Source organism: Musca domestica, unplaced genomic scaffold (genome assembly GCF_030504385.1).
Source record: "Musca domestica strain aabys unplaced genomic scaffold, Musca_domestica.polishedcontigs.V.1.1 78, whole genome shotgun sequence".
NCBI lineage: Eukaryota > Metazoa > Arthropoda > Insecta > Diptera > Muscidae > Musca > Musca domestica.
This window is the reverse complement of record NW_026712403.1, coordinates 1,929,420-1,951,331: the sequence shown is the minus strand read 5'-3', so window position 1 is coordinate 1,951,331 and position 21,912 is coordinate 1,929,420. Positions and strand designations below refer to the sequence as shown.

General features: G+C 36.2%; 1 protein-coding gene across 1 annotated transcript in view; it reads right to left on the bottom strand.

Moving 5' to 3' along the window:
- LOC109612996 (obscurin-like) overlaps window positions 1–21,912 on the bottom strand; it is a 215,120-nt gene that overhangs the window by 114,865 nt on the left and 78,343 nt on the right. The gene's annotated exons all lie outside the window — the stretch shown is intronic.

Below are 21,912 nucleotides of genomic sequence, written 5' to 3'. Positions count from 1 at the left end.
TGTTATAAAGATAGTTGAGATCGGACCATTACTTCTTGTACCTCCCCCACGAAGGGTCAAAATTTGGAACATCCATGAAGCTCATAAAATACGAAATTAATATCCGATTCGATTTCGACTTGGCACATCTCAACATTTCTATCAACACCAGTTGTAAAGATGTTAGAGATCGGACCATTCCTTCAAGTACCTCCCCCAAAAAAGTGTCAAAGTTTTGAAACACCAAAACGATCATAAAATCCGAAAAAAGCCTACTGTTCTCTCCAAATCACGATATTTTTATCAACCCAAGATCTGGTGTGAAGATAGGATATATTTACGTACTCATTCTGGTACCTCCCCGACAAAGGGGCAAAAGTTTGAGTATCCATGGAGCTCATAAAACGCGAAATTATCATCCGATTCCATTCAGACTTTGTACCAAATCGGATATTCAATTCGAGAGTTATCGTGCGCACCAGCCTGCCAGACAGACAGACAGACGGAAGGACATCGCTAGATCGACTCCAAATGTCCTGATATGGATTTGGTCCAAGGAGACCTAGGGTCTAAAACCGATATATCGATGAGGTACGTTTTGGCCGTATCAAATGATATATATCTTCCCTAGCCATATGACTGAGAACATAAAAATGCTACTATTCACCCTGAAAATCCATTTTGAAACTTAACACAATTCTTCTTTCAAATTCTGCATTTTTTACGGAGAATTTGATTTGTAAATAACATTTCGGAATTGTCTTAAATAGTTCGATATTATATTTGTTTATACGGTCATTGGCTACAGGGCTGTCGCTACAGCTGTCAGTATAACCAACTAATCAATAATCAATCAATGTCGACAAACGAAAAATAAAATATTTTTGACAATTCAAGTTTAAGTGTAGCTTTAGACATGTTTTGCTGCTGAATTATTGTACCATTTTCCAAAATAGCCGTCGTAGAAATCGTGTTCGTGAAATCCTTAAAATATTGACATTACATACGATTAGTGGCGCCCAAGCTTCAAAAATTGCATTATTTGATGAAACGGTGATTTTTCCCCATTTGCTTACCTTTTTTCATTAGTGCAGAGTTCAATATCTATCAGGGAATTCGCACTTGTAACAAAGATTAAAAATACGGTCATTGGAAATTATACAATATTTAATTGAATATTCCATCTATAATTGAATATTCCAACAATTTAAAGAAATTCAAAATTTTTATTTGCTTACTTTAAATCTAAGTCCCCAAATAATAAAAGAATCTTAATCTAAATCTTACTACCACATAATTACCACCTCCGCCATGAATAAGTCATAGAACTACCGGTTTCTTTGGTATTCAATTAGTTATACAATTAAGTATTTCTTAGTTACTCTTCTAACACTTCTTCCTCTGCTGCCGCTGCCGCTGCTTAAGAGTTTTTCCTGATTATCGACGCCTTCGGCATAAACACTGTAATGAGTTTACAGTTTACACTTCCACCGCATTTTTTGGTTTATTATCTCGAACTAAATTTATTTAAATTCTCCAAGGACTTGTTAATCAACCAACCAAACACTCAACCCACCCATCCACCCACACGAAAGCATTGTTTACACTAACACTTGGTGTTGTTGTTACTACTTTTGCCGTTGTCGTTGCTGAACAAGCCTTGTTCCTAATTAAGAATATTTTGGTAGGCATTCAGCAGAGAGGAACAACAGTAATCGAGTGAAAAGCCAGCCTATCAACGAATTGTGTTGCTTGCCATCCTGGGCCCATGGGCCATGGCGATATCCTTGAAAAAGAAGACAGTATCGTCGTCGTCGTTAACAGTTTTCAATTTTCTATCCTTAATAAGAAATCGCCAAAAGTCGTGGAGCCATGGTATCATAGCCATGGCCGTTCGTTTTTTAAATTAGGTATGCCCAAGGGGGAATATTGAAGAAAAAAAATAATACCCAAATTGGGGACCTTTTCAAAATTTAACAATTTTTTAAAGCCACAGGATAAATTATACAAATCGAGAACTACAGGGTGAGATGAAAAAACTGCAACCAACTTCAGACTGCTGTCATTTCTAAGGCACTCGTCCGACAGCTGTTAAATTTATTCCAGTGAAAGCTCATTATATTGTTTACAAGCCTACAAAAGCATTTTGGTAAGAATTTTTTAGAAAAAAAGTTATTCGTGATGGAATTCAAGCGTTTTTTCTTTATATTTGTTGTTTATAATTCTTTATATTTGGCTGGAAAAGGGAACTCCAACATTTAAATGTGAATAAATTTTTTGTGTCTCGTATCATCGCTCGTTACCGTGATACTGGTAGTGTAGCCCTACCGCAAGGAAGTGGACGGAAGAAAACAGCAACATCAGCAGAAATGGTACGAAAACTAAGGAAGCGACTTGATCGCAACCCACGTCGCATTGGCCGAAAAATGGCTCGTGAGCTGAAATTATCACAATGTTCCATTCGGCATTCGGCAAATATTGAAAAATGAACTCGGGGTAAAACCCTTGAAATTCCAAAAAGTGCAAGAACTTACACCGCAACAGAAAATAGACTCAAAAAAGCTAAAGGGTTGCTTCGCTTGGCTGAAAGCGGTAAGCTGTCGAATTTGTTTTTTTCCGATGAGAAAACATTCGTTGTCCAGCAGTTTGTAAACAAACAAAGCGACCGTGTTTACTTGCCAAAGAGGTCAGCTGAAAATGTGCACCCTCGGTTGGCCACCACAACTAAAGCGCCGGCCTTGGTGATGGTGTGGGCCGCCATAACAGCCGATGGTCGCTCTCCGCTCGTATTAATCGACCGTGGCATCAGAATAAAGGCCGAATATTATCGCGAAAATATTCTGGAGGGTGTATTAAAGTCTTGGGCACGCAAACATTTTGACCGCAGACCTTGGACATTCCAACAGGACACAGCACCATCGCACTAAGCAAACGCCACACAAGAATGGTAAAAAAATTAGGTTTCTCGCATCATTTCCAGCGCACAATGGCCACCAAATCTACGGATACCAATCTGTTGGAATGTTGTGTCTGGAGTATTTTACAAAGCAAGGTTGGCACTAAAAAAATACAACAGTGTCGATCATCTCAAGCAAGCGCTTTGCCGGGAATGGGCCAAAATACCGCAGAGCAACATTCAGGCTGCATGTGACGGTTTCATTGGCCGTTAGTAGGCAATAATTCGTGCCAAAGCTGAGCAATTCGAACCAATCTGAACTTATTCTAAAATTTGATGCAATTTCCGACATTTTTTGCTTCATTAATAAATATTAAATAAAAAACATGTAAAAAGGATGGGCCGAACTTTGATTACCCTCCACCATTTGGTACAAATTTGCCAATTTTCAAAAAAATAAAATCCATTAAAAATTCTTTTAAAATCTTAGGAATACCGAATGTAGCAACATATTAGGGTCTATACGACGACTTGGACCAGCATAAATAACATTTGTCATAAGCCAATATTCAAATGCGAAACCTTAAAAAAATCGGTAACAATGTAGCTAAAATCATCAAAATATCGAATATCGGGAGGTTTCATTATAAGGGGGCTATACGAAAACGTGGACCTACACAGACAATTTTCTGGCATAGGCTGTAGTATTCATTACGAACTTCAAATATTAAATTTGAATAAGTTCCGATAAATAATGTCTCTAAAATCATCAAAATACCCTATATCGGGAGGTACACCATTCGTAGAGCCCCCATGTAACGGTACATCCCGATATTCGGTATTTTAATGATTTTCGGGACATTTTTCACCAGAATTGTTTCAAATTTGATATTTGAAGTTCGTAATGGATACTACGGCCTACGACAGAAAATTGTGTGATATTTCGTATAGCCCCATATAACGGTACCTCCCGATATTCGGTATTTTGATGATCTTAGCTACATTGTTACCGATTTCTTTTAAGATTCGCATTTGAATATTGTAATGGCTTATGACAAATGTTACCTATGCAGGTTCATGTCATCGTATAGACCCTAATACAATAGCTACATTCGGTATTTTTAACATTTTAACAAAAATTTTAACGGATTTTATTGTTTTTGAGAATTGCCAAATTCGTTCCAAATGGTGGAGAGTATTCAAAGTTCGGTCCGGCCAAACTTACAGCTTTTTTTACTTGTTTTACCTCACCTTGTATCTTTAACATTATGAAACTTAGTATCGCAAAAATCTCCTTATCTGTCATCCCTAATTGAAATACGAAATTCTCGGAATTGATTAAATGAGGAAAATATATAAATTTCGGATAAAAGTTAAGTTGTGCTTTAATTACCAAAGTTTTTAGTCGCTTGTTTTTTTTTTCTATTCGTTTCACTTTTGGTTGAAATACAAAACTTCTTAAATTTATTTTGTGGTTTGCAAAAATACGGAGGAACGAATGAATTTACTTTATTTTGCAACTGTTTGTGTGTTGATTGTTAATGTTTTTATTTTTGTTCTAGATTAACTGTATTAAGAGCGGCAAAAGTTATATTCATCGGAATATCAAACAACGTCGTAAACATAATTAAGTGCCGAACACGAACATGCTTTTGGTTTGGGATTTAGGCATAGAACGATAGCGAGAGAGAGCGGAATACTTTGAAGATTAATAAGTATTTTCTAATATTAAAAATTCATCAGCTACGAAATACAATGTGTAAACAATTAAGTTATTCTGTGTAGCATAGGAGGGTGAGAGAGGATGACGACAAAAGTATTTAAAAGGAAAACTTGATAAGCAGAGGCCATTGCTTCTGTAACAGAAATATGTTCGTGCTGGTTCTTCCAATACTGCAACACCGATTGGAACTCAATTTCTTTTGAGATTGAGGGCCCTTGTTGAGTAAAATAGATCCAAACAGAATTCTTCTTCTTTTCGATTGTCATTTTATAATGTATGAGGATATAGAATATCTGAAGTCAAGTTACAAAATCTAGTTCTATCACAATCATTCAATGACCATAAATGGTTCACTAAGCTCACCATAAAGGAGGAAAATAATTAAATTCGATGATAAAGTAAAACAAAAAAAAAAAAAAAAAAAAAAACAAGAAAAAAACTGTAAGTTCGGCCGGGCCGAACTTTGAACACCCTCCACCATTTGGAACGAATTTAGCAATTCTCAAAAACAATAAAATCCGTTAAAACTTCTGTTAAAATTTTAAAAATCCCGAATATGGCCGTTATATTTGTGTCTATACGACATGGACCCACATGGGCATTGTTTGTCATAAGTCATTACCATATTCAAATTCGAAACTTAAAATAAACGATGAATAATGTAGCTAAAATAATAAATCAAAGTATCGTATATAGGGAGGTAGCGTTATATCGGAGCTGTGCGAAGATCTGAAACAGCATAGACAATTTTATGTCATAGTCTGAAGCATCCATTACGAACTTCGAATACGACATCTCAAACCATTTCGGTGGGTATTGTACCTAAACTGGTCAAAATACCGAATATACGGAGGTACTGGTATGTGGGGCCTATACGAAGACCTGAACTTACATAGACAATTTTCTGTCACATACTGTAGATCCCATTACGAACTCTAAATACGTAATTAGAAACAATTCTGGAGAATAATGACGCTAAAATCATGAAAATACCGAATATCGGGAGGTACCGTTATATGGAGGCTATACGAAGACGTGGAACTGCTCAGACAATTTTCTGTCTTAGGCTGTAGTATCCATTTCAAACTTCAAATACCAAATTTGAAACAATTCCAGTAAATAATGTCGCTAAAATCGTCAAAATACCGAATATCGGGGGTACCGTTATATGGGGGCTATACGAAGACGTGGACCTACATTGCTCATTTTTTGTCTTAAGATGTAGTATCCATTACGAACTTCAAATACTAAAATTGAAGCAATTGTCGCTAAAATCATCAAAATACCGAATATCGGGGGGTACCGTTACATGGGGGCTATACGAAGACGAAGACCTACATGACCCAATGCCAAAAGTACTGCAGACATAACATACATTTGAGTAAAATTTTATCAATCGACTACAGTTCGTTTGGAAGCTAGAGTGATTTCTACAGACGAACGGATATCGCTAAATCGACATAGAATTTTATGCTGCTCAAGAATATATATAATTTTTGGGGTCTTAAATGTATATTTCGAGGTGCTACAAGCGGAATGAATAATGTCGCTAAAACAAACGGAATGATAAACTTAATATACCTAAGACTGATGTAAATATTACGCCAGATTTGGACTATATCGACTACTTCCTATACTTTATATGATATATATTTGGAAAATGTGGAAATATGTGTGATGTGCCAGATATGGCTGACCGGAGTATACATAAATTATAAATAAATAAAGTACATATCATATCAGATTTCTGACTGAGAGGAATATTTGGCAAGTTGTAAACAATCGCCGATTTGTTTCGCAAGTTATGGCAGATAGAAGTATTGGAAATTGTGGCAATTTGTCGGTGAGGTACCAGATATATATATCATCTTCACAACATACCTTGGGTTAATAAAAATATCACGATATGTGTAATTTGAAGAGAGTTGGATGCGGATTTCGGATTTTATAGTCCTATTCAAAATTTTGAACCTTTTTGGGGGAGGTAATAGAAGAAATGGACCGATCTCTACCATCTTTATAACAGATTTTGCGTTTTTGGAAATATTGAAATGTTCCAATTTTGAATGAAATAGGATATTAACTTAGCGTTTTATGAGCTTTATCAATATGGTACCAGAAGAAGTGGACCGATATATTTCATATTCACACCAGACCTTGCGTTAATAAAAATATTACGATTTGTGTAAATTGGTGCTTATTTCGAATTTTATGATCGTTTTGGTTATTCAAAACTTTGACCCTTTGCGGGGGAGGTGCCAGAAGAAAGGATCCGATCTCTACCATATTTATAATCTATCTTGTGTTGATGGAAATATTGAAATGTACCAAGTCTAAATTGAATCGGATGTTAATTTCGCGTTATATAAGCGATATAGCCTATCGTCACACCAGATCTGGTGTTAATGGGATGGGATAATGGGACGTGTGAAATGTGAAGACTACTGGATGCTTATTTCGGATTTTATGATCGTTTTGGTTATTAAAAACTTTGGCCCGTTCTCTACCGTTTTTTAACAGATCCTGTTTTGATGGAAATATTCAGATGTACAAAGTCTAAATGGAATCCGATGTTTATTTCGACCATTTGTGGATACGTAGAAGTAGCGAACCGATATTCCCCATCTCCAGACTCGATCTTAGTTTGACAATAATATGACGCCGTACCAAGTTTGAATCAAATTGGATACTACATTTGAGAGTTATCGTGAGCTCCAGACAGATGGACGGACGGAAGAAGGACTCTACATAGACTCCAATTGTCCTGAAACGGATTTGGCCTACAGAGACCTAGGGCCTACAACCATTATTTCGGTATGACACGTTTTGGATGTATCAAATAATAGGGGTGGCGCAAAAGTAGTCCTCCTATAAGAAAAAGCTATAAATTTTACGATAGGTCCCTTATGTCTGGTTTGACATTTTTGTAGTAAACACATGCGAAATACACTATACTGCTCCAGAATGAGAATTTATTTGAAGTAGATCATACCACCTATCAACATTTGTCTTTAGTGCAGTTATAGTTTGGTTTCAGAGACAACTAATATACGGGATACAGGATATCCTATTTTGAATCGATTTTCACTAAATTTAAAGGAGAAATAACATACAAATAACATTGCTATGGAGTGCATGATATCACTTCGAGAAGGATTACGTTATAAAAATATATATCGGAGCCGAGTTCCACCAAATGGAAACGAAACGTCCAGAAATTCACTCTATTTGGGTAGGTATTAGCCATTATTTGCACAATAAACATAAAATCGTAAAATTAAGGATATTTATGAAAGCTATATCCAAATCTTAGCCGATTTCGATAAAATTTGCAAAGGTATTTCCGAGCTCTATAAGATATCTGGCATCAAATATCAATTTTGTCGAATACATATTCCGAATGTGATGTACTTAAAGACCAAATCGGAAGAAACATATATATGGAAGCTAAAGCTTTATCTGAACCGATTTTCTCCGAATTTGATGTACTTGCTTCTAGACTGAATTTGGTCAGATGTAGCAAAATTCAGGGCTTTTTGGCAGATATTTGCAATTTGGTGCACAATTAACCCGAAATCGGTTGAAGATATATATGGTAGCTAAATCTAAATTTGAACCGATTCTCACCGATTTCAATAGTATTCGTCTTTGGGCCAAACAAAATCGACTCAGAAAGTGATTCTATGAAGATCCTCAGTGATTCTATGAACTATGGGTCTATTCTCCATGTAACAAACGTATGCACAATTACGTAATGGCACATAAAATGTGAACCGAATTCGTGATTGTGTCGAAACTTAGCACACCGAAATATTATTATTATATAAAAAAAAACCCAAATTTTTTTAAACTTCGTATATCTTAATATTGTTCCAAATGTAAGATCTAATAATAAAAAATAATAATATATTAATAAAATATAATAAAATAATAAAATTGTATGCCTTATAGGAAGCGAATTAATTCCATGTAACCTAAACATTGTACATCCTAATATTATATCAGGTATAATTTCGGTACGAATATGTATAAAATAGGACCAATCCTGCTCGTAACTGTCCTTTAAAATATAAACAGTCTGAATAATAATTTTGACGATTTTTGTCGGTGACAGCTAAAAAGGCCTATCAAAAATGCCCCTCCCAAATTTTTTCTTGAAGAATGGTGTGGGCCAAAAAATTCTCAATAATGTCATGATATTTTCTTGTTTATTTGCGACATAACATATGTCTGCAATATAACCTTTAAATTTCAACCGAAAATCTTTTACGCCGCCGCCTTCATTTGTTCTCAAACAGACGCTTTTGAAATTAACTTCATTTGAATGACCCAAAGGGCGAATTAAGTTTACTTGCCTGTCATCTTCATTACAACGGTGTCGAGCAAAAAACAAAAAAATGGAAAATATGGCATATCCTGAACATTTGTTTATTTCTGGGCCAGGGCAGCGTGTAACGAACGCTATCCCAAAAGGAGAGCAAAGAAAGGAATACTCCGAATTTCAAAGTTGCTTGTAACAGTGTAAGTAGTAAGTAGTAGTAGTGGTTGTAATAATGTATGTGTGGGTATGTATGTATGTTAAACATATATTCACATGCGTGTTGAAGTGCTTCCTTGGAATTATTTGGTCTTGACTTGGGTTTCTTGGAACCATTGCCATGGGGACCCAAAGGGCGACAATGGTGGAAGCCGGCTTTCCTACCACTCTGGCATAATAAATTATGTGTGGGAAAATACATTAAAATATCGCTGCGTTTTTTGTTGTTGTTGTTGGTGGTGGTGTCTTCTTACGCACAGCAGTTACTTAATGTGAGCAGTTTTCGTTACTAAAAAGTCATTTGTTTTAATCAATTTCAGTGACATGTCGCAAATTTTTATCAGATTTTTTTTTCATTCTCTGTTTCAGTTTTAATTTTCTTGTGACAATGGCATTTCATTTTTTTTCCAGTTTTTTATTTTGGTCGGTCGGTCGCTTGCTTGGTTTGCTGGCTGTTCTGTCTTCTTCTTCTTCTACTCCTTCCATGCTGTGTTGTAAATGGCATTTAATTTAAAAGAAATTAAAAATTGATGTCATACTTCGTGGCATGGTCCAATTATGCTAAGGACATGTGGCGATGCTGTTGGCATGAGACATGTAGGTGACGCTCTCAATGGGGTGGTAATTTGTTATTTATTAACATTATATAAAGAAAGTGATATTTATCGCCAATAATGTTGTTTATTGTTGTCATTAAGTTGTGAGGAAGTTAAGGTAATTGCAGAGGATGCAAAGGGTGATGTAATATTTGAAATAAATATTCATTGCGTAAATTTGTGTGGAGTTTTTTTATACCCTCAGTCATATGGCCAGGAGGGTATGTACCATTTGAAACGGCCAAAACGTGCTTCACCGAAATAACGGGTTTAGACCATATGTCTCTTTGGACCAAATCCGTTTTAGGACATTTGGAGTTGATCTAGCGATTTCCGTTCGTTCTTCTGCCTGCCTTGCTGGTGCGCACGATAACTCTCGAAGGGAGTATCCGATTTACTCCAAACTTGGTACATATCAAGATTATTGTCAAACTTAGATCGAGTTCGGAGATGAGCAATATCGGTCCACTCCTTCAGCCACCTTCTCAATAAAAGGTCAATGTTTTAAAAAAAAAATGTTTTACTGCAGAGAAAGAGGACAGATAATCCGATTTTTCTTCAACTTTGCAAATTCTAATATATGCATCATTGCTAGGTCCGGCGTGAAAATGGATAATATCGATCCACTCCATCAAGTACCTCTCCCACAAGGTGTCAACATTCTCAATAAAATGTGATGTAAAGATTCGCTTGTGATTTTTAAATTACACACGTCAAGGTCTGATGTGAAGATGGAATATATCGGTCCACTCCTACTGGTACCTCCCCCACAAAGAGTCGGAATTTTGAATATCAATGAACCTCATAAAACGCGAAATTAACATCCCATTCCATTCAGACTTGGTACATCTCAATATTTACATCAACACATGATCGATTATAAATATGGTAGCGAATGGACCATTTCTTCTGGTATCTCCCCCACAAATGTCGAAGTTTTAAATAACCAAAACGAATATAAAATCCTATATAAGCATACAGTTCTCTTCATATTTCACACATCCCATTAGTTCTACTAACACAAGATCTGCTGTGAAGATGTATCGGTTCACTCCTTTTGGTACCTCCCCAACATTTGAAAAAGAAATCGCTCATAAAACACGAAATAAGCGTCGAACTCTCTTCGAATTTCAAAAATTAAAACATTTTTGCTAACGCAATATCTGATATGATTCAGACTGCTGTCATTTCTGAGCCACTCGTCCTACAGCTGTTAAAATTATTCCAGTGACAGCTCACGATATTGTTTACAAGCATACAAAAGCGTTTTGGTGAGAATACTCCAGAAAAAAAGCTGTTCGTGATGGAATTTAAGCGTGATAGTGAGATTTCTTTATATTGGCTGGAAAACCACAAGTGGCTATCGTTAGAGCACTCCAACATTTAAATGTGAATAAATCTTTTGTGTCTCGTACCATGGCTCGTTACCGTGATACTGGTAGCGTAGCCCGACTTCAAGGAAGTGGACGGAAGAAAACAGCAACATCAGCAGATATGGTTGGAAAAGTAAAGACGCGACTTGATCGAAACCCATGTCGTAGTCGCCGAAAAATTGCTCGAAAGTTGAACATATCTCAATATTCCATTCTGCATTCGGCAAATATTGAAAAATGAGCTCGGGGTAGAGCCATTGAAATTCCAAAAAGTGCCAGAACTTACACCGCAACAGGAAGAAAAAAGACTCAAAAGAGCTAAAGAATTGCTTCGCTTGGCCGAAAGTGGTGAACTGCCGGATTTGGTTTTCTCCGTCTCCGATGAGAAAACATTCGGTGTCGAGCAGTTTGTAAAAAAACAAAATTATCGTGTCTACTTGCCAAAGAGGTCACCTGAAAATGTGCACCCACGGTTGGCCACAAGAACTCAAGCGCCGGCCATGGTGATGGTGTGGGCCGCCATAACAGCCGATGGTCGTTCTCCGCTCGTATTAATCGACCGTGGCATCAGAATAAATGCCGAATATTATCGCGAAAATATTCTGGAGGGTGTATTAAAGCCTTGGGCACGCAAACATTTTGGCCGCATACCTTGGACATTCCAACAGAACTCTGCACTATGGCACTCAGCACGCGCGCCACCCAAGAATGGTTACAAAATGAGGTTTTTCGCTTGATTTCCAGCTCAAAATGGGCACCAAAATCTCTGGATACAAATCCGTTGGATTATTATGTCTGGAGTATTTCGGAAAGCAAGGTTGGTACTAAAAAATACCAAAGTGTCGATCACCTCAAGCAAGCGCTTCGCCGGGATTGGGCTAAAATACCGCAGACTAACATTCGGGCAGCGTGTAACGATTTTATTGGTGGTTTGAAGGCCATAATTCGTGCTAAAGGTGACCAATTCGAACAAATCTTAACATATTCTAAAATTTGATGCTATTTCCGACATTTTTATACCCTACACCACAAGGTGGTCAGGGTATTATGTCTTTGTGCATTTGTTTGTAACAGGCAAAAAGTAACGAGCTAGACCCATAGTTCCTTTTTGATGATCTGCATAGAATCACATTCTGAGTCGATTTATGCATGCCCGTCGGTCCGTCTGTCCATGCATTTTTGTAAACAAATTACAGTTCGCATTTATTGCCCTATCGAGATGAAATTTGGCACAAATCATTTGTTTGGCCCAAGGACGAACCCTATTGAAATTGGAGATAATCGGTTAAAATTTAGATATAGCTCCCATATATATCTTCGTCCGATTTGCCTTTTATTGTGCACTAAACGTGTAATATCAGCCCGAATAGTATGGAATTTTGTACATACAACCAAATTAGGCCTGAAAATAAGTATGCCAAATTTTTGTCGAAATCTGTTCAGGTTTGGATATAACTCCCATATATAACTTCGACCGATTTACGTTTAATTGTGCACCAAACGTATAATATTTGAGTCTAGAAATTAGTATATCAAATTTTGTTCAGATCGGTTCAGATATAGCTATAGCTCCCATATATAGTATTCATCCGATTTGATATATTTTTTACCCACATCCGTAATATGCACTCCGTAACAACGATATTCGGGGAAATATATCAAATACAGCTCAGAAATATCTTTGCCAAAATTTATCGAGATCGGTTCCGATTTGGATATAGCTCCCATATAAATCTTTATCCGATTTCAAATTAATTGTGCATCAAATGGGCAATCAAGCCCGAATTTAAAAGATACAAATGCTTATTTAGTTCTTTGAAATTTAAATTATAATTATAATTGTAGCGTGTATGTTGAATTCTCCCATTAAAACGATTAATCTACTAAATTAGCAAAGTAGTGTAGGGTATCATAAAGTCGGCCCCGCCCGTCTCTAAGACTTTCTTTACTGGTTTTGCTTTCATTCAATGAAATTAAAAAAAAAATAAATAAATTATGGCGTTTGACTTTGTTGCAATTTTTCTATCTCACCCTGTATAATTTTTTTTCTTGACTGTAATTTAATTTAAAAAAATTCTGTTTACAATTTTTACAATTACAGATAAATATACGACCGTTTAACCTGAAATAAATATTCATAATTGATTTTCTGTGGGCCACATACATAACTCTACAGAATCTTATTTTCGGTTACTTAATTTGTGGTCGTATCTGCTTGTACTTAAGCCAAGGTATTAAATCATTATAACAAATACAATAAATAAACAACTGAAATACAATAATAAACAAGTAAACAAAAAAGTACCGACAATAAACAAAACGAAACAAAAGAAACTTAATTAAAAAGGATAACAATGAATGATGTACGTACAAATATACAGACATACACATGATTACTATGTATGTATGTGTATACATCACTGAAAACAGTCGTCTATGAAGTAACACACACACTCGGTGTATGTTCGAGTGTGTTGGTAATTGATAGTTGCAGGGACGAACATACCGACTGACTTTTAAATACAATTCACCCATCCAGGTATGTTATGTACGTATGTGTGTGTGTGTAAGCTCACACTTTTAATGCCGTGCAGATACATATCTAAAGCTGAAACCAACCAACCATTCAACCACTACTGAAAACATTTATCAAGGTGCGATTTCGCCTCTTTTGTATGAATTTATACAAACTACTGATAATTTAATTAAATTTATTCGTTTACAAAACACGCTCGTATCGCTTGATATTCGTACACATACATACACTTCTCTTATTATACGATTACACAGAGCATCTATTTTGTTAAGATTGCTAAGTATACAAAGTTAATGCAATATGTCTGTTGATGCGAATACATCCATTCTCTCGTAATAAGTAGTGTACTATGTGGCACAGTGGGTGACTCTTCTTTCTGATAGAATTAATTAAAATAGTATTGAATTTATTAGAAAGTTCCCCCTTTATTGGGGGAACTACCAAAGAATTGAGCCAATATTGTTCATTTCGTATCTGACTAAATATTACAACGTATGACAGATAAAAGTATTTAAAATTGTGATCCTTTTATGGGTGAGGTACCAGAAGGGTTTCGCAGATATATATCATCTTCATAACAGATCCCCAAACTCAACGTAAGCCTATCGATTTTTCTGGGGATTATGTCCGAAATTTTTTCGTAGCAAACGGTCATACTTTCCATGGGGATTACGTCCGGTTTGGAAGTGGATATAAGTGCTATTTTATGAGAAAACAAGTCGGACATAATCCTCATAATTGCAATGGGGATAATGTCAGTTAAAAAAAGTCGGGCGGGCCGACTTTATGATACCCTACACCAAATTCTATGGGTTCTTCTTCTTTTTTGAAGTTTTGAAAACACAGGTTCAAATTATGGTATAGACCTCATATAACTGTACTTCCCGATATTCCATATTTGGATGATTTTAGCCAAAATCTTCTTGAATTCGGAGTTCACAGTATATACGTCGATATCAAACTCTTTTATAAAGACATCCCCTGATTTTGTAATTTCTTACGTCTTGTCGCTATTTTTAAATTTCCAGAAGAGAATTTTTTTAACCAAAAAAGAAATTTTAATCCAAATTGATTGGAAAGTATGACCAGAACCCTCGTAATAACTAAAATCAATTATTTATATAAGGGTTATAGAACTATATCGATATTTTTTTCAAGTATTATTTCAGTATAATAAAACCTCAAATTATATTTTTTTTGACGAATGAAATGGAAAATATGACTACAACGTAAAAAAGAATACATGAAATCCAGTAAAATACTTATATAATGGCGGACCGAAGTGGCCAAGTTTTTAATCCCATAATTCCTGAAGTAATTTTCTACAAAATATTGTAGTCGCTTTTGCCAAATCTTTCTTGGGATTTTGATCCAGAATATTTTTTCTCTGAAAGGCCGAAATTTTTATACCCCCACCATTTGGAAAGTAACTTATGTAGAAATATTCCAGTATTCGAAAGGTTTAGGTCACTTTTGTCATTATAAATATTCAATCAAATATCAAACAATTCTATAAAAAAAATCGGCTAAAATCATTAAAATACCGAATTACTGAATCGAGAGGGTGTGAGCTATAGAAGTTTGAAAATGTATGTCAAAATATCCAATAATCGTATTAATATATAGGGGCTACAAGAAAATGTGGACCGGTTACTGCTACCATTTTGAGCTGTGAATACCAAAATTTAAACCATTACGTTATAAACGGAGAATAATTGTAAATAAAATATTGAATATCTGAGGGCTTTAGGAAAACGTGGACCAATATAGACAATATCACAGGATGTGGAATCCGTTATGAACTCTATATATGGAATTGAATCCGTTACAAAATGCAACTAAAGTCAAAATGCAGAATATTGGGAGTAAGAAATATATGGAGGCCATACGAAAACGTGAACCAGTATAGACAATGTTCTGCTACATGAAATATATTTAATTATGGACTCTTACTATAAGTTTATAAACTACTAAATAAACTGAGGGTAAAATATCGAATATGGGAAGCACTGTTATATGGGGTAGAAGTCCTGAAGAACGTCTTCTATTCATAGAAGACCTGACGAAGAAGTTCTATCCATAGAAGACCTGACGAAGGACGTCTATCCATAAAAGACCAGAAAGAGGCCATTTATCTTTAGAAGGTATGAAGAATATTTTCTATACATAGAAGACCTGAAGTAAGTCTTTTTTCCATAGAAGTTCTGAAACCTGAGGAAGGTCTTCTGTCCATAGAAGACCTGGAGATGGTCTTCCATCCGTAGAAGACTTGCAGAAAGTCTTCTGTCCATAGCAGACCTGCAGAAGGTCTTCTGTTCATAGAAGACCTGTAGAAGGTCTTAAATTCATAGAAGACTTGAAGAAGGTCTTAAATTCATAGAAGACTTGAAAAGGGTCTTCTATCCATAGAAGACTTAAAGAAGGTATTCTATCCATAGAATACCGGCAGAAGGTCCCCTACCCATAGAAGACCTGCAAAAGGTCCTCTACCCATAAAAGACCCACAGAAGGTCCTCTACCCATAGAAGACCTGCAGAAGGTCCTCTACCCATAGAAGACCTGCAGAAGGTCCTCAACCCATAGAAGACCTGCCGAAGGTCCTCTACCCATAGAAGACCTGCAGAAGGTCCTTTACCCATAGAAGACCTGCAGAAGGTCCTCTACCCAAAGAAGACCTGCCGAAGGTCTCCGGTCCATAGAAAACCTGAAATAGGTCTCCTATCCATAGAAGACCTTAAGAAGGGGTTCTATCTATAGAAGAATTGAAGAAGGTCTTCTGTCCATAGAAGACCTGCAAAAGGTCCATAGTTTGTCATTCAGTTTGTAACACCTCTAAACATTCGTCATAGACCCCATAAAGAATATATATCTTTATATATTAATTAGACAATCAGGCTTCAAAATGTCGGTCCAAGTTTTCATATAGCCCTCATAAAACGGTTCCTCCTGACATTCGACATTTTGAAGATTTTAGTCACATTTTCAAAGGAATTGTTTTATAGGTTCACGTTTTCCTATAGCATCTATATAACAGCACCTCCCGATATTCGGTATTTTTATGATTCTAGTCTCATTTTTAAACGGAATTGTATTAAGTGCCAGTAACTGATTCTACCTCTGGTGGTTGAAAATATTCTGTATAGGTCTAGGATTTGCTATAGAAACCAAATAACGGTAACTTTGGATTTTCGGTATTTCGATACCCACATTGTTTTGTTTTTGTTTTACGGGAATGTTTACAATTTTGTATTTATAGTTCATAATGGATTCTTGCTCCGATGGTAGAACATATGTCCACGTTTTCCTATAGCGCCCATGTAACGGCGATATTCGGTATTTTAGATAGCTTAATTATTTTAACAAAATTGTTTTGATTTTTTTTTATTGCAGTCTGTAATATGTTTTACCTCCTTTGGAATATCTATAAAGGTCCACGTTTTTCTATAGCCCCAATATAACGCCACCGGCAAAGATTCGGTATTTGAATAAAATTTGTTATTTGTTTTTCATAATGGGTTTCTACAACCGGTTTCAAAACATTGTCCATATTAGGCCATCAGGTCATTTTATTGTATCTAAATTTTAAACATATTTTACATGCATAATATCACACTGCCCAGCAAGCATTTGGAAGTGAGTGACTCACTTCCATTTCAAGATGCCACTTCTGCGACGCTTCTAATCCTAATAAATGCAATAACAAATCTACTGTTGTCTACTTTCCATCGTTACGTAGTTACTACGTAGTGGCGCAAGAAAGTTAAAAGAAGGTATCTCGTGTGCAGAAAGTATGTAGTGACTGCCATCGGATAAAACAGTGATAGTTTACAATCATTCACGAATTGAACATAAATAAGACTTTATTCTATCTGAGGAATATAAGACACTGTGGCGCAGTGGTAAGCATGCCAGCTTTGCTCTCTGAACACCTCGGTTCGATTCCCAATCCAGACATCACATTTTTAAAACGAAAAAAAAAAAATGTTTGAATATTTCATCTAATAAGTAAGAGTTCTATGTTAATTAACATTGGAAAACGTAACAATAACAATAAAAAATAATAAATGCTTAAGTCTGGAGTAAAATTTTTTTTTTTGTTTTTTCACTTCCAATAACTATCGAGGAAGTGACTTCCACGATTTTTAGAAAACTATCGCGGGCGTGGTTCATCTCTTCCCGAAGGATGATCCTTCCGGGTGAGAAAGCGATATCAGACGCGATGATTTCAATCGCTTAGGCGTGACTTCTAAGTGATTTGGGGGATAGATTTTGCTTGCTGGGTGTGTACAAGTTACAGAATGTATCTCCATTCATATACACATACATACTTACACACTTCGTTACAAACTTTTTTTTTTTAAGTACTCTTTCATTGTGGCAAAGATCTGCAGAAAAAATAGTTTGTGGTTTTATTCAGGTGAAAACAATAACAACTTTTCTGTTGTTGTTGCAAAATTTTGCCACAATAATTTATATATGTACGTAAATAATGTTAAGATATGATCTATATATGTGTCTGTGTGTGTGACAGAGTGAGTGTGGGTATGCGTTTACACATCTGGCTTCTGTCGGTGAGCATAAAATAACTGTTGTTGCTGTTACTACAAACTGTGTTTAACCACAGTCAATATTTGCTGAAAACATCCATGCCAAACAACAAACAATGCAATGCTCCATCACTCTCTCTCTCTCTCTCACTTACACTTATACGCTCACACACACACACTCTCTCTTCTGCAAATCAACAACTTAATAAACAAGCAAACAGACAAACATTTGGGGTGGGCCAGAGAACAAAACAAACTTTTCAAATCTACTTCAGTTTATGAAGTGATGCGTGTCAAAGTGGTCCGAACTGAACCGCAACAAACTCAACAATAAAAGCCACATTAAATTTTGGCAAAGGAAATTTTCCCATGAGGACCTCTTTTTGGGTTTTCTGTAGCGGAGTTATTTTCATTTATTCGTTGAAATTTCTATTCAGTTCAGTCCGCTATAATAAGGTTCACCTTTGAAGGGTTACAATGTGATGGGGGGTTGGCTGGCTGAATGGCTATTGAACTATTTTTATTTCTGACCATGAAAGTTCCAACGGCTTATTGAATGTTCGGTGTCGGTTCGCCACCATTCGACAAAACTAATTTTTTCTCTTAACAGATTAGGGGAAGGGAAAAATGATTAACTGTTTTATTTGTAATGGATTTCGTGTTTAGGAATCGATCACCCAAGGATTGTGGTTGAGGGGGATTTATGTGCGTGGCGGTTGGGTTTTTTTTTGTTGTTGTTGGAATACAGACCACACATAAAACCTCAATACAAATACATTAATGTGGTTTGTGACGAGATTTTAGTGGCTTAGCCGAATATTTTGTGTCATCTTTCGCTTTATTGGCTAGTTACAATGGAAATGTGAAGTGTCCACGACCTTGAAATTTTGACATGAGGGTCACCGTTGGTGTAGGGGTGAGATGAGAAATGTATGGGTGAGATGAAAAATGTATGGATGAGATGACTAAATTTCGCACAAAATTTTCATTGCTGGACATCAAATTCACCAAGACGCTTATCTTGAGTGCGAACTGAAGAATATCTCCAATATAGCATTGGCCAGTGTTAACAAAGACCATCAATTATTGATTCATCGGCCATTGTTACTCAAGAACGTGGAAAATTTTGAGGAAGGATTTAGATGTCAAGCCTGTTTTTTGATAGACTAGTGCAAGAATTGAAGTCGAACGAACTACCACAACGCAGAGTTTTGGGCTAATGGGCTCTTGGAAACTTTACTGGAGATCCATTTTTATACCCTACACATTTGTTTGCAACATAGAGAAGGAAGCGAGATAGACCCATAGTTACTTTTTAGGATCTCCTTCACTTTCTGAGTTGATTTATGCATGTCAGTCCGTCTGTCCGTCCGTCCATCTGTCCATGTATTCTTGTGAACAAATGGCAGGTCGCATTTATTATCCGATTGTGATGAAATTTTCCAAAGAACATTTGTACGCCCCAAGGACGAACCCTTTTGAAATTGGAGATAATCGGCAAAAATTTAGATATAGCTCCCATATATATCTTCGTCCGATTTGCACCAAACGTGTAATATCGGCCCGAAAAGTATGGAATTTTGCACATGTTAACAAATTAGGCCTGAAAATAAGTAAGCCAAATTTGATTGAAATCGGTTCAGATATAGCTATAGCTCCCATATATATTGTTCATCCGATTTGTTATTTATGTCCCCCGGAGCAGTAATATACACTCTGTAACAACAATATTTGGAGAAATATATCAAATACCGCTCAGAAATACCTTTGCTAAATTTTATCGAGATCGGTTCAGATTTGGATATAGCTCCCATATATAACTTCGTCCGATTTACCTTTCATTGTGCACCACACGTCTAATATCTGTCAAAATAGGATGGAATTTGGTACATACTACCCAATTGAGTCTACAAGGTAGTATGCCAAATTTGGGGAAGATCGGTTCAGATATACCTAGAGCTTCCACATATATTGTTCATCCGATTTGTTGTATTTGTTACCCACAGCCTTAATATGCACTCCGTAACAACGATATTCAGCGAAATATATCAAATACAGCTTAGAAATATCTTTGCCAAATTTTATCGAGATCGGTTCCGATTTGGATATAGCTCCCATATATATCTTTATCTGATTTCAAATTAATTTTCACCAAATGGGCAATACAAGTCCGAATTTAAAAGATACAAATGCTTCGGCATATGTAGTCCTTTGAATTTTAAATTATAATTATAAGCATAGGGTGTATGATTGAATTCTCCCATAAAAACTTTTAATTGTTATGCGGAGCTCAACTAAATTAGCAAAGTGGTGTAGGGTATCATAAAATCGGCCCGCCCGGCTTTAGAACTTTCTTTACTGGTTGTTATTGGATCTACTCAGAGCTGCTATCCTTACTCATAATGTACTTGCCGTTTGTGTAACCCCAGGGTTGCCTCCGGGCACAGGGAGGTTTGACTCAAGACTTTATGGACGCTTGTGTTGAGAGCCTGGTAAATAAGGAGTGCCTAATCATTATTATATCAACTAAACCTGCAAGGCCAAATGAGGGGCGAAGAAAGAAAGGAATGTTCTCTAAGACCTTACCAAGAATTTATTGAGATATATGAAAGCCAGGAGATCTAGCTGAAATCCATTTCTATGAAATTTCACTTTCAACACTTAGGTAACAAAATCAATTCCCTCAATTTAAGAGAACCACTCATATTTTCCAAGGATGTCACACTCAGATGACAAAATGAGATCTCGTTGTGAGTTTGAAACCATAACTCTCACTGCATGCAAAACTACCAAAAGAATTATAATTAGTACCTTATCTCCCATTGTACGAACATAGTATCCCAGGAATATTGGCAGCCATGTGTAACACTTAAATGGAAAGACCCACTAAAACCGGAAACAATCAAAAAAGGACAAAACCAACAACATTGATTTGTTCCAATAAATTTCGGTACACAAGTGCTGATCCTCCTCCTCATCATCATCATCGGCAACATCATCGTCGCTATCATGAAAGCTTATGTTTTTATTTTGCCATGTTTGCACATGGGCGACAACAATGCGTGCTACATGTGGAATGGTAGGGAGGGAGAGGGGTCTGGTTGCTCAACATTCGCTTAGGTTGGGTATACTAGAAAATAAAAGTAGTAAATAATGTCACATGTGTGGTGTATGCAGATTTCTGTGCATTTGAGTGTGCGTGTGTGTGTATGCGAAAATTTGTAGGTATTCCGCTCACGTTGACATGGAAACTGTCAGCAATTCCGAACACGTATCATCAACACATGCACACATTTACTCATACCACACGAAAACGAAGAAAACAAAAAAAAAAAAGGAACGTTACGTTACACTGAGTATGTGTGAGTGTGTGTTTTAAGTATAAGGTAAATATTGACGGCAAACATTATTGCATTCAACCAACGATAGCTATTGACAGTCCGAGTCACCTAGCCATCCAGCAGACCACCCAGTCAGTTGTTGAGTCCAGTTTGTGTTTTTGACTATGTGACAAGATTTGTGTACATACACACATATTCTTAATCCTGTTTTTTGGGGGGTTCCGGAAATTTGCGTATGGCTTTTATTTTTCTCAAAAAAAAAAAAAAAAACTCACAAATACTTGCTTCCTCTTTGAGGTAGAACAATATTTCAATTTGAAGTGTTCTTCGGGGAATTGACGCAGAGTTAGAAAAACCAAAACAATTTGTTTAGATGGACTAACT